The sequence below is a fragment of the Palaemon carinicauda genome, chromosome 3 (assembly GCF_036898095.1).
Source record: "Palaemon carinicauda isolate YSFRI2023 chromosome 3, ASM3689809v2, whole genome shotgun sequence".
Lineage (NCBI taxonomy): Eukaryota > Metazoa > Arthropoda > Malacostraca > Decapoda > Palaemonidae > Palaemon > Palaemon carinicauda.
The window spans coordinates 22,481,334-22,496,451 of NC_090727.1; the positions used below are offsets into that span (position 1 = coordinate 22,481,334).

At 43.1% G+C, this 15,118-nt stretch overlaps 1 long non-coding RNA gene across 3 annotated transcripts in view; it reads left to right on the plus strand.

The window, feature by feature from the left end:
• The first annotated feature begins 4,345 nt into the window (after nt 1-4,345).
• Nucleotides 4,346-15,118, plus strand: part of LOC137638219 (uncharacterized) — a 32,518-nt gene continuing 21,745 nt past the window's right edge. For 2 of the 3 annotated variants that reach the window (XR_011043898.1, XR_011043897.1), the window contains exon 1: nt 4,368-4,490. This is a non-coding gene — a long non-coding RNA (uncharacterized lncRNA). Of the gene's footprint in view, nt 4,491-15,118 lie in introns of all 3 variants that reach the window. The other variant, XR_011043896.1, reaches the window with a different exon arrangement.

Genomic DNA, 15,118 nt, shown 5'->3' on the forward strand with positions numbered 1-15,118 from the left:
ACATGAATTAAATGTCTATTGTTACTTTAAAATAGATTAAAAAATTGATAAAAATGATAATTATTGTTCTCTTCATCTTATTTCATAGAAAGACATGAATTGAATGTCTACTATTCTTTAAAATAGATGAAAAAGTTGATAAAAATGATAATTATTGTTCTCTTCCTCTTATTTTATGTTTTAAATATATTTCATGTACCTATTTAATGTACTATTTCCAGGAGACAGAGTTCTCATTTATTTCCTTATTTCCTTTCCTCACTGGGCTATTTTTCCCCTATTGGAGCCCTTGGGCTTGAAGCATCTTGCTTTTTCAACTAGGGTTGTAGCTTGGCTAATAATAATAATAATAATAATAATAATAATAATAATAATAATAATAATAATAATATGCTGGCAAGCGTTTTCAATCTAAAAGCATATTATTAATAACATTATTATTATTATTATTATTAATATTATTAATATTATTATTATTATTATTATTATTATTTGTTTCGACAAAATGTCATTTCATTGTCTATCTTTAAATATAGCTTTTTAAATTATTAACATGATATTCATATATATATATATATATATATATATATATATATATATATATATATATATATATATATATATATATATATATATATATATATATATATATATATATTCCATGGTCTTTTTAATATTGTAATTGATCAGTGGCTACTTTCCACTTGGTAAGGGTAGAAGAGACTCTGGCTATAGCAAGTCTCCTAGAAGGACACTACAAAATTAAACTTTTGTTCTCTAGTCTCGGGTAGTGCCATAGCCTTTGTACCATGGTCTTCCACTGTCTTGGGTTAGAGTTCTCTTGCTTGAGGGTACAATCAAGCACACGATTCTATTATGTTTCCATATTTTCTTTCCTCATTAGGCTATTTGCTTTAAAACCTCACAATCAAATTTCACATATAAATTCCATTTTCAATTTTTACGTTTAAACCTTACTTTCAAACTTTACGTTCACACTTCACTTTTAAACCACTTCCAAACCTCACCATCAAACTTCACGTTCAAACCTCACTATCAAACTTTGCATTCAAACCTTGTTTCCAAACCTCACGTTCCAAACTTCACATTCAAATCTCACTTTCAGACTACTTCCAAAGTTTACATTCAAACCTCTCTTTCAACTTGCAAGTTCAAACCTCACTTTCAAACTTCATTTCGTAAATTCATATTCAAACCTCACTTTCAAACTACATTTCCAAACATCATGTTCAAACCTCACTTTTAAACTTTGTGTTCAAACCTCACTTTCTAACTTCACGTTCAAACCTCACTTTCAAACTACATTTCCAAACATGGTCTAACCTCACTTTCTAACTTCACGTTCAAACCTCACTTTCAAACTACATTTCCAAACATGTTCTAACCTCACTTTCTAACTTCACGTTCAAACCTCACTTTCAAACTACATTTCCAAACATATTCTACCGTCACTTTTAAACTTTGTGTTCAAACCTCACTTTCTAACTTCACGTTCAAACCTCACTTTCAAACTACATTTCCAAACATGTTCTAACCTCCCTTTCTAACTTCACGTTCAAACCTCACTTTCAAACTACATTTCCAAACATGTTCTAACCTCACTTTTGAACTTTGTGTTCAAACCTCACTTTCGAACTTCACGTTCAAACCTCACTTACAATCTTCACGTTCAAACCTCACTTTCAAACTTCGCGTTCAAACCACACTCAAACTTCACATTAAAATCTCACTTTCAAACTAAACACACAAACCTCACTTTCAAACTTCATTTCTAACATTCACGTTCAAAACTCACTTCCAAGCTTCGTGTTCAAGCCTCACTTTCAAACTTCTTGTTCAAACCTCACTTTGAAACTTCATGTTCAAACCTCACATTCAAACTTCACATTCAATCCTCACTTTCAAACTTATGTTCAAACCTCACTTTCAAACTTCATTTTCAAATTTTTATTCTAACCTGTTTCAAACTTCATGTTCAAACTTCACTTCCAAACCATGTTCAAAACTCACTTTCAAACTCCATGTTCAAACCTCACTTTCAAACTTCATATTCAAACCTCACCAACTTCATATTCAAACCTCATTTCAAAATTGTGTTCAAACCTCGCTTTCAAACTTCATTTCCAAACTTCATAATCAAACCTCACTCAAATTGCTTCTAAACTTCATATTCAAACCTCACTTTCAAATTGCTTCTGAACTTTGTGTTCAAACCACACTCTTAAACTTTATGTTCAAACCTCACCTTCAAATTTCATGTTCAAATCTCACTTTTAAGCTACATAAACTTCACATTTAAACCTCACTTTCAAACTTCAATTTCAAACCTCACATTCACGTTCAAATCTCAGATTCACGTTCAAACCTCACATTCAAACTACCTAAACTTACCGATTAAAACCTACTTTCAAACTTCACATTCAAACCTCGCTTACAAACTGTTCAAACCTCACTTTCAACCTTCATGTTCAAATATCACTCAAACTACCCAAACTTCACATTTAAACCCCATTTTTAAGCCTCACTTTTAAACCACACTTTTGAACTGTTCAAACCCACTCCAAACTTCATGTTCATAACTTTCAAACTTTACGTTCAAACCTCGCTTTCAAAACTTCACTTCCAAAAGTTTATATTCAAACCTCTTTCAAACTTTATGTTCAAACCTTTTACAAATTTACCTTCAAACTTCACTTTCAAGCGATACTTTCATAATTCAGGTTTAAACCTTTTTCCAAGCTTTACTCTCAAACCTCATTATCAATCTTCATTTTCTTAATCCATGTTCAAACTTCACATTTAAACTTCCCTTTGAGATGACACATTTCAAACTTGAATGTGAAGTTTGATAATCATGGACTGCTCTTGTTGGATTCTGATAAACTGGGTTCCTTTCCTTGTCCTTCTCACTGCAACTATGGGGTTTTCCTCGTTTTACACATGTTCGTGTTTTAATTTATCGTCCAAAATTAAAACATAATTTCTTTATATTATACTCATGACTTTAATTCTAAATTCCACAAAAGAACTGTTAAGTGATCAATATAAATTTCAATGTCTAACAACACAAAATTAAGTCGTTTTATGTATCAAAATCGTTATAAATTGGATAAAAAGTACAAAATTGTAAATTTTAACTATATTGAGAATATGATATATGTACTCACACATAACATATATGGTTTTAGTTTATATAACTATACTATTATGTCATTTCATGGCTTGAAAACACTATAAGCTGCGTAAAAACATCTAAATCATTTAATTTTTGTTTCATTGAGAATATAATATATTCATAACACCATCACACAAATGTATTTAGATAATTTAACGGATATATTTATCCTAAACAACATCACACGAATGTATTTACATAATTTAACAGGGATATATTTATCCTAAACATCACACGAATGTATTTACATAAATTAACAGGTATATATTTATCCTAAACATCACACGGATGTATTTACATAATTTAACAGGTATATATTCATCCTAAACAACATCACACGAATGTATTTACATAATTTAACAGGGATATATTTATCCTAAACATCACACGAATGTATTTACATAATTTAACAGGTATATATTTATCCTAAACAACATCACTTGAATGTATTTACATAATTTGAAAGGGATATATTTATCCTAAACAACATCACACGAATGTATTTAGAGAATTTAACAGGGATATATTTATCCTAAACAACATCACACGAATGTATTTACACAATTTAACAGGTATATATTCATCCTAAACAACATCACATGAATGTATTTAGATAATTGAACAGGTATATATTTATCCAAAACAACTTCACACGAATGTATTTAGATAATTTAACAGGGATATATTTATCCTAAACAACATCACACGAATGTATTTAGTTAATTTAACAGGGATATATTTATCCTAAACAACATCACTTAAATGTATTTACATAATTTAACAAGGATATATTTATCCTAAACGTCACACGAATGTATTTACATAATATAACAGGGATATATTTATCCTAAACATCACACGAATGTATTTACATAATTTAAAAGGGATATATTTATCCTAAACAACATCACACGATTGTATTTAGATAATTTAACAAGTATATATTTATCCTAAACATCACACGAATGTATTTAGATAATTTAAAAGGGATATATTTATCCTAGCAACTGGTCATGACATCCTTGAAGAAGTATGAAGAAGAAGAATCAACTGGCGCTTTTGTTTACATGTATAGACGACTGAATCTTGAAGTATAATGGATCATAAGTCACTTTATAAGGGATTTAATAGCCTTGAAATTGACACTTTTGATTCATTATATATCAAGATTCAGTCGTCTATAGTCCTCTCTCTCGAGAGAGTCCCAAGTTCTCCTGTCGTCAAATCATAAATGTTTTCATATTTTGAAGTGTAGAAAAAGATGTCGAGTTCAGATTGCAAGAAACAGAAGACAGTAAGTGTTGAATATGGTTTATTTTGACGTTATTTAGCCGGGAATTATGTTATTTAACCGATAAAGCAGGATTTTGACGGCCTATCATTTGGGGGTGTTTTTGACTAGATGTCACGTACCATATTTATGTATCTAATTAATTTTATTTCTTAATTTATTGATTATTTTCACCATTTTCATTCTTATTTATATAAAACTATGGTTTTTGGCCTTTATTTCGGCACTGTTTGGCCGGTAAAATCGTAGGTTATGGGCGTTGATTGGAGTTTCAAAACTTGGATTTTTTAGTTAGTAAATTTAATCTAATATTTGAAATAACTGTTTTATTACGGAAATATGTCGTGTTTTGTTCCATTTTAGCCCCACTTTTGACAGGGTTGTAGGCTAGACCCTAGCCCACCTATGGTGGATAGGTAAAACTTTGTTGCTTTTGTAGTTTGTTGGGAGAGGTTTGGGATAACTAGAAAATAGAGTAAAAGATGTCAGAAATTGGCTGTTTATTCACTGGAATTATAACCATATGAAGCCTTTGTATATCAGCGGCCAGTTCCTCCCATGTGGAATAAGAATTTACATCAACTAACTAAACTTTCACCCCTAACCTAACTTACAACCCCTGTCCTTACCTACTTACCTAATGAAGGGGGGGGGGGGATGCTGACGCCCCCTGCGAACCCCCCTTACACTGCTGTATTCTAAGTCAGACATAATAATACATACAGGTGGCCGCTATCATACATACACCCCCACTGGGATTATAACCGAATGAGATATCAATGAATTCACTAGTTTTGTGAAGGCTTAACAATCTACATACTAGGACCACTTAGCGCATGAATGTCGGAAACATGTGAGACTAGGCAACAAGAAATGTGTTGGAACACCGAAAAAACCCTAATTTTGTGCTTGGCATTTCATACGATATCAAATAACTGAAATTTCACTCGTTTGTCCTAACGTTCTACATACTGTACTAGGAACACTCGACGGACACAGGTGGGAACCTTGGGGTTTGGGTGTGGTTAAATAGGACTAAACGTGATTATTTAACCCTCGTGAGATTTGTAAAAGGCCACTGAACCTAACAAACCCACCTGACCTAACCGAATAGTTGCCAGGTTATAACCCATAGGCGGGGCAAGCCCCCGGACAGCCTTCCCAGGTCACAACCCCTAGCCAGATTTGTAAAAAGCCACCTAACCTAACCTAGTAGTTCCCAGGTCGCAACCCCTAGCCGGGGTCAAGCTCCCAAATCCCCTTCCCAGGTCACAACCCCTAGCCAGATTTGTAAAAGGTTATAGAACCTCACAAACCCACCTAACCTAACCTAATAGTTCCCAGGGCATAACCCCTAGCCGGGGGCAAGCCCCAGACCCCCCTCCAGGTCACAAACTAAAACGGAATAAAAAATAAATCCTCACATTATGTTGAAGTGAATCACAAATAAATCTCTCTCCTACACAATGAAACGGTGGGCAGCACTCTAAATTATATCTTAACCACACTGTAATAAAAATATTTTTTCAATATTAATCTTACCCGATAATCATGTAGCTGTCAACTCCGTTGCCCGACAGAATTCTACGGACGGGATACGCCAGCGATCGCTATACAAGAGGGGGGTGTACTCACCAGCGCCACCTGTGGCCAGGTACTGCAGTACTTCTTGTTGACACCACCTCAATTTTTCCTCTGTCGTGCTTCCGGCAAGACCTACATGGATACGCTTATAATTTTGGAGTCTTTGTTCACGGTTTTGGTGAAGTATTGCTCTGAGATTTCAGCTTTCGCTATACAGGAAGCTTTTCCCTTAGCTTAGATAGCTTTTGGATTAATTTTGATTTATGGTTTAACGATCTTTAGCTTTAATTTGGAATCCCCCTTGACTGTTCTCTGATTCAAGATGTCCGACCATTCTCAAGCCCCTCCCCAAAGACGATGTAGGACTTGTATTAGGCGGCTTCCGAAGGCCTCGGTTGATCCTCACCGTTTGTTCCGACTGTAGGGGAAAATCCTGTCAGTTGGAAGATCGATGTGAGGAATGTGCCGGACTTTCGGAACTTGATTTTATTCGATTCCTCAAATATACCACTAAGTTAGAGAGAGAGAGAGTTAGGAGGAGTTCGGCTCGCTCTTTACTTTATTCCTCCCCCCATGATCCTCAACCTTTTCCTCCCCCTGTAGTGGCTACCCCCGAACCTACTATTAGTGCTCAGCCTGATATGTCAGATGTTTTACGTGCCATTCAGGCTTTAGGTGATAAAGTGGAGTCGGTAGTGAGTGACCACAAGTTCCTTTTGGCAGACGTCAAGGAACTTAAAGTGAAAAGTGCAGTGGGAAGTGGTAGTGCCAGTGCTGTGCCTAGTGCTAGTGTCAGTGTCAGTGTTGCGCGTGAGGATACTTTTGTGCGTGCCAGTCGTCCTCCCAGTCCGGGACCTCTTGCAAGCTCCCAAGCCCAGGGGAGAAGCAATGTCGAAGGGCAAAAGGGTTCGGCAGGCCTTGATCGGCGCACAGTAGTATCCTCAGTGGTTGCGGGCGTATCTTATAGAGATCGTCACTTCCACTCTCAGACGATTGAGCCCTTTAAATCCTCGTCTGCAGAAGATTTTTCGGGGAGAAAACGCTGGACTCAGGCCTCAAACCTCTTAAGCGTAAAGTCCAGACCGGCGAGTCCAACAGCCAGGGTGTAGCCATTGGGCTAGCTCGGACTCGCCGCAGTCATCAGGTGACTGCACGCCTCCTAAGAGAGGTAAGGCGCTGCCTCAACAGACCTCAACTTCTGTTAAAGCTATGCCTCAACAGACCTCAACTTCTGTTGATCCTAAGATGGCTTTGCTGCAGACTATGCAGTCGCAGCTTGCGGTTTTGATGCGGGAGTTTCAGGCAGAGAAGGTTAATACACCTCCTCCTGCGAACGCTCCTCCTCCTCTGCGCAGTACAATCTGCCAGACGTATGAGGTTGAGGTTCCTCAAGCTACCTCCATGCGTGAGCTGCCGCGTTGGGAGTTGCCAGATACCAGCGCTGGGCAACAACCTCCACTTTCCTTGAGGCAGGAGCCTCTTACCACGCAGCAACCTCCTCAACAATGGGGGCAGGAGCCTTATGCCTTACAACCTCCTCTACCCTTGAGGCAGGAGTATCTTGCAGTACAACCACCCTCGAGGCAGCAACCTCTTGAGGTACGACAACCTCTACCATCCTTGAGGCAGCTGCCTCCTCAACTCTCGCAGCAGCTACCTCCACTTTCCTCGAGGCGAGAACCTCAACTCTCGAGGCAAGCACCTCAAGAACCTCAACTCGTGAGTCAAGAGCCTCTCTCTGCGCAGCCACCTCAACCCTTGAGGCAAGCGCAACTCTTGAGGCAGGAATCTCATGCTATGAATCAGCCACCTCAACGCATGCATCTGCCACTTTCTCCTCAGCTTGAGCCTCTTCCCATTCAACTTGAACCGCAGTCTATGCAGCATGAGCCTCATGCTTTACTACAGTCGCCTCTCACCACGCTTGCTCCTCAGACCTCCGCAGAACCTCCTTCATCCCAGCCTCAGGACTTTGTCATTACCAGCCCTCATCCTCTTCAACAGAGACTTGAGGATGAATCCGCAAGTGCGCATGCACCCGCTCTTCAGGATTCAGCCATTCAGCAGACCGCTTTAACCTTACCTCTCGCTTCTCAACCCTCAGGTGATGAGGTTTCTGAGGATGAAGCTGCTCACCTGGATGATAATTCATCTGACGTGGAGGAACCCAAGTCATTGCCACCCTCCATCGACTTTCGCAAGGTTCTGGCTCTGTTCAGAGAACTTTACCCGGATCACTTTGTTTCTGCTACCCCTCGCTCTCCTCCATCCGAGTTCTCTCTAGGCATGCAACCTGTTAAGTCTGCCTACACTAAGCTCGTCTTCGCTAGATCTTCTAAGAGAGCTTTGAGAATGTTAGGGGATTGGTTGCAGTCCAAGCAGCAGCTGGGAAAGACGTCTTTTATGTTTCCACCTCCTAAGCTGACGTCTAAGGCGGGCGTCTGGTATGCCACAGGAGAGGAACCAGGCTTGGGGGTCCCTGCCTCTGCCCAGGCTGACTTCTCAAGTTTGGTTGACTCTCCACGGAGGTCGGCTATGAGACGCTCTAAGGTCTGCTGGACCTTTTCTGACCTGGACCACTTCTTGAAGGGAGTCTTTCGCGCCTTTGAGATTTTTAATTTTCTCGACTGGTGCCTGGGGGCCTTGAGCAAGAAGACTGCCCCATCTGACAAAGACTCGGCCATGCTGATCATGTCCTGTATGGACAAAGCAATTCGCGATGGTTCCGGCGAACTGGCCTCTATGTTTGTATCGGGAGTCCTCAAGAAAAGGGAACAGCTTTGCTCCTTCCTTTCCACTGGTATCACCTCTTGCCAAAGGTCACAGTTACTTTTTGCTCCTCTTTCTAAGTTCCTGTTTCCTGAGGATCTTATCAAGGAATTGTCTGCGGCTCTCATTCAGAAGGACACGCATGATCTTGTGGCCTCTTCAGCACGGAAGGCTAAGGTTGCTCCTTCAGTTCCTAGAACTTACCGCACCCCAGTGGCTGATACTCCTGCTACTAGATTTATTCCGCCCTTTCGTGGCAGAGCCCCCAACCGAGGAGGTACCCGCCCAGACGGTCACAGGGGCAGGTCCAAGAAAGGTATCAAGTCTTCGAAAGGCAAACACTGACTCTCCTCCTCTCCAGACAGCTGTAGGAGCCAGACTCAAGATCTTCTGGCAAGCTTGGGAAAGAAGAGGTGCAGACGCCCAGTCTGTCAAGTGGCTAAGGGAGGGTTACAAGATTCCATTCTGCAGCAATCCCCCTCTGACCACTTCTCCCATCAACCTCTCTCCCAACTACAAGGAAAAGGACAAGAGGCTAGCGTTACATCAAGAGGTGTCGTTCCTGTTACAGAAGGAGGCAGTGGTGATAGTCCGGGATCATCAATCCCCGGGCTTCTACAACCGTCTCTTTCTGGTGGCCAAGAAGACAGGAGGTTGGAGACCGGTGCTGGACGTCAGTGCGCTCAATGCTTATGTCACCAAGCAGACGTTCACTATGGAGACGACGAAGTCGGTCCTAGCAGCGGTCAGGCAGGAGGACTGGATGGTCTCGTTGGATCTGAAAGACGCTTACTTTCACGTCCCCATTCATCCAGACTCCCAACCTTTTCTGAGATTCGTTTTTGGAAAGGTTGTGTACCAATTCCAAGCCCTGTGTTTTGGCCTAAGCACGGCACCTATGGTGTTTACGCGACTGATGAGGAATCTTGCGAAATTCCTCCACTTGGCGGACATCAGAGCCTCCCTTTATTTAGACGACTGGCTGTTAAGAGCCCCCACAAGTCGTCGCTGTCTGGAGAGTCTCAATTGGACTTTGGACTTGACCAAGGAACTAGGTCTTTTGATCAACTTAGAAAAGTCCCAGCTTATTCCTTCCCAAACCATCGTTTACCTGGGAATGGAGATTCGGAGTCAAGCTTTTCGGGCTTTTCCGTCGGCCCCAAGAATCAACCAAGCCCTAGAGTGCATTCTGAGCATGCTGAAGAGGAACAGATGCTCGGTGAGACAGTGGATGAGTCTAACAGGGACCCTGTCATCGTTAGCCCTGTTCACCGAGTTAGGGAGACTCCACCTCCGCCCCCTTCAATTCCATCTAGCAGCTCACTGGGACAAGAATATGACGCTCGAAGCGGTCTCTATTCCTGTTACCAAAGAGATGAAGACTACTCTCATGTGGTGGAAGAGCAACATCCTTCTCAAGGAGGGTCTCTCGTTAGCTGTTCAGACCCCCAATCTTCATCTCTATTCGGACGCATCAGACTCGGGCTGGGGCGCGACCTTGGACGGACAGGAATGCTCAGGGACATGGAACAAGGAACAGGAAACGCTTCACATCAATTGCAAGGAGTTGTTGGCAGTACATCTGGCCTTAATGAACTTCAAGTCCCTCCTGCTAAACAAGGTGGTGGAGGTGAACTCCGACAACACCACAGCCTTGGCATACATCTCCAAGCAGGGAGGGACTCATTCGAGGAAGCTATACGAGATCGCAAGGGACCTCCTCATTTGGTCAAGAAGTCTAAACCTCAAGCTAGTAACGAGATTCATTCAGGGCAATATGAATGTCTCGGCAGATCGCCTCAGCAGGAAGGGTCAAGTCATCCCCACAGAATGGACCCTTCACAAGGACGTGTGCAACAGACTTTGGACCTTGTGGGGTCAGCCAACGATAGATCTGTTCGCCACCTCCATGACCAAGAGGCTCCCATTGTACTGTTCCCCAATTCCAGACCCGGCAGCAGTTCACGTGGATGCTTTTCTGCTGGATTGGTCCCATCTCGATCTTTATGCATTCCCGCCGTTCAAGATCATCAACAGAGTTATTCAGAAGTTCGTCTCCCACGAAGGGACACGGCTGACGTTGGTTGCTCCCCTTTGGCCTGCAAGAGAATGGTTCACAGAGGTACTGCAATGGCTGGTCGACGTTCCCAGGACTCTCCCTCTAAGAGTGGACCTTCTATGTCAACCACACGTAAAGAAGGTACACCCAAGCCTCCACGCTCTTTGTCTGACTGCCTTCAGACTATCGAAAGACTCTCTAGAGCTAGAGGCTTTTCGAAGGAGGCAGCCAGAGCGATTGCCAGAGCAAGGAGGATTTCCACTCGTAGGGTCTATCAATCCAAGTGGGAAGTCTTCCGAAGCTGGTGCAGAGCCAATGCAGTTTCCTCTACCAATACCTCTGTAACCCAAGTTGCTGACTTCCTGTTACATCTTAGGAATGTTAGATCTCTTTCGGCTCCTACGATCAAAGGGTACAGAAGTATGTTGGCATCAGTTTTCCGCCACAGAGGCTTGGATCTTTCTTCCAACAAGGACCTTCAGGACATCCTTAAGTCTTTCGAGACCTCTAAAGAACGTCGCTTGTCCACTCCAGGCTGGAATCTAGACGTAGTCTTAAGGTTCCTGATGTCTTCTAGATTTGAACCTCTCCAGTCAGCCTCTTTCAAAGACCTTACTCTCAAAACTCTTTTCCTCGTCTGCCTTGCAACAGCCAAAAGAGTTAGTGAGGTTCACGCCTTCAGCAGGAACATAGGATTCACATCCGAAACAGCAACATGTTCCTTACAGCTCGGGTTTTTGGCAAAAAATGAACTTCCTTCACGTCCTTGGCCTAGATCGTTCGAAATTCCTAGCCTCTCCAACATGGTGGGTAACGAGCTAGAGAGAGTTCTTTGCCCTGTCAGAGCTCTAAAGTATTATCTTAAAAGGTCAAAACCTATACGAGGACAATCAGAAGCCTTATAGTGTGCCATCAAGAAACCTTCGATGCCTATGTCCAAAAACGCAGTTTCGTATTACATAAGGCTTCTGATTAGAGAAGCTCATTCTCACATGAAGGATGAAGACCTTGCTTTGCTGAAGGTAAGGACCCACGAAGTGAGAGCTGTAGCTACTTCGATGGCCTTCAAACAGAACCGTTCTCTGCAGAGTATTATGGATGCAACCTATTGGAGGAGCAAGTCAGTGTTTGCATCATTTTATCTCAAAGATGTCCAGTCTCTTTACGAGAACTGCTACACCCTGGGACCATTCGTAGCAGCGAGTGCAGTAGTAGGTGAGGGCTCAGCCACTACATTCCCTTAATCCCATAACCTTTTTTAACCTTTCTCTTGAATGCTTTTATTGTTGTTTTTTTGGGTTGTTACGGTAGGCTAAGAAGCCTTCCGCATCCTAGTTGATTTGGCGGGTGGTCAATTCGTTCTTGAGAAGCGCCTAGGTTAGAGGTTGTGTAGAGGTCCTTTAGTATGGGTTGCAGCCCTTTATACTTCAGCACCTTAGAGTTGTTCAGCCTCCTAAGAGGAACGCTGCGCTCAGTAAGGAAGACGAACTTATTAAAGGCAGAGTAATGGTTCAAGTCGACTTCCTTACCAGGTACTTATAATTTCATTGTTATTTTGAATAACTGATAATATGAAATACGGGATACTTAGCTTCTTGATATACATGTACACTGGTTTTCACCCACCTCCCTGGGTGTGAATCAGCTACATGATTATCGGGTAAGATTAATATTGAAAAATGTTATTTTCATTAGTAAAATAAATTTTTGAATATACTTACCCGATAATCATGATTTAATTGACCCACCCTTCCTCCCCATAGAGAACCAGTGGACCGAGGAAAAATTGAGGTGGTGTCAACAAGAAGTACTGCAGTACCTGGCCACAGGTGGGGCTGGTGAGTACACCCCCCTCTTGTATAGCGATCGCTGGCGTATCCCGTCCGTAGAATTCTGTCGGGCAACGGAGTTGACAGCTACATGATTATCGGGTAAGTATATTCAAAAATTTATTTTACTAATGAAAATAACATTTTTACGACAATTGTGGTTCCTGCATCTCCTATTATACACGATCGTCCTCAAAGTATCAAGCTGACCGATATGAGTAATAAATTCAACCACATCGCTCAAAGAAAAACTACAGTATAGGATATGCGTCTGTCCATCTTGGAGGTTAGCGCTGGAAAGGCCGACCTCGCTCAGGTCAATCTTGGGTCGCAGGTGGGTTAAAAAGTTTGAAATCACACGGCCAACAAAAGCAGGCCTACAAGCGCACGGAAAAGAAAGGTTAGGTTGGGTGGGCTGATTGACACTGGCTTAATCCTCTTAAACATCTTAACTAGATGTTGCCTACCCTAACCTTTGGTTGTACATACAGTATAACAAATTAGTTTGTTCCGTAACTGGAATACAAACAACGCTATTTAATAGGGGTATTACTGTACTGTACTTTCGGCGTAGCTGAAATGACGAGCCATTAATTTTTAACGAAGGTTTACTACCCACACTGCTAGTTAGCGGGGATAGGAGAGGGTAGCTTGCTACCCCCCCTCACACACCTGTGCTTGAGCTCACTTTGCTCTTGGCTCGGATGGTGGTCGGACGTGTCCGCTCTCATCCTCGCTGTCATATTGGCAGCCATTAACGCTTTTTGTTCTTTCTTTTTCTAGTTACTGTGTACGTGAAGTTGGCCTCTGCGACCATGCGCACCTGCCCTGGTTTTCCCGACCGCCCCTGTGGAACGTTCATGTCGGCGGTCGAGACTGATCCTCACGCCCTTTGTTCTTCTTTTAGGGGCCAGCTGTGCGATAATGTCAACAAGTGTAGGGAGTGCTCTGCCTCCCAGTGGGAGAGGTTTTCGCGACGGCGGAAGACGAAGCCCAAACGTGACATTTCTCCTTCGAAGGTTGCTTCGAAGGAAGAAAAACCCAAGGCCTCTTCTTCCGTTGCCTAAACCTCTTCCGAAGCTCCCACTCGGTCGGTCTCTTTCGAGAGACCGTCGAGTGGTAGCATAGATCGAATTATTTCTAACCAACCTCGGGTCTCGAGAGATGACGTTGCTTCCCCAAGTGAAGCAGCTCTACCTCTCCCCCCAGAGCAGGACATGTCACTAACTTCCCTTTTTCAGCTTTGGTCCTCCTTGGGGCTTACGGGTTTGCCCTCCAAGGAGGTTTTGCTTGATTATATCCGCCTGGGTGCTGCTGTCAAGCAATCGTCGTCACCATCAGAAGTTGATCCCCTGTCTCTTGTCGACGTTGTGGTGTCAGAGGTATCCCGTGCGGTTTCACCCATCTCCTCTTCCACTCCAGACTCTACGGTAGCTGACGACTTAGTTTCCCCCGTTCCTGACCATCCTACGAGGGGGAAACTAAGTTCATCGTCAGTCTCTCCTGCTAGTGTTTCTTTCCCTCGGGGAAGTTCACTTACAGAGACGCCTCTTCGGAAGACTGCTGAAGGTCAGCTTGCTGATCCAACGGCCCCCAGAGGGCACATCTGTCGGAAGGCTCGCCTTCCTCTTCGCCATAGAGCCCTTCCTTCACCTGCGATGAGGAGGCACCTCTTTGGTTCAACGTCTTCTATGCAGTCCCCCGCAGAAGAGCCTCTAGACCGATCTTCCATCACTGCACCTGCATTGGTCCTGGACCTTTCTGCAGATCGTTCGCAATCTCCTTCGGTGGAAGGTCGTCCTTTTAAAGGACACGTCGACCTTCCACCTGACAGACCTGCCGTCGCCATTCCTGCATTGGCCTAACAAGGCTCCACCTGAACGCGCTCTTGCGCGCCAACAGTCCACGCGCCCACGTGACCAGCGCTCATCAGTAGCTCGTCAGGCTCCATCACTACAAACGCGCTGCTCATCCTAACACAGGGCATCATCCTAAAAGTGCATTTGCGCCAACAAGAGTAGAGCTCCACCATGCGCGCGCATATGCGCCAACGATCTCCTGCGTGCCCTGCGCCCATTGCGCTCAGGTGCCCTGCGCCTACGCACCAACGATCTCCTTTGCGCCAGCGCCCACCTGCGAGCCAACTCTCATATGCGCGCCCTACATCACGCTCTCATGAGTTCCATATTGCGTGCCATCCTACGCGCCAGGTAAAACCTGCGCCAACTTTCTCCTGCAAGCAAGTTTTTAGATGAGACAGCTATGCTGCCCTCACCCACGCGCCAGCCTTCTCCAGCGAGCACTCACAAAGATACGCGCACGCGCCATCCATCTCCCATGGATGCGCGCCCATCAGGAATCTACTGCGTGCTAAGGGACATTCTCCTGCG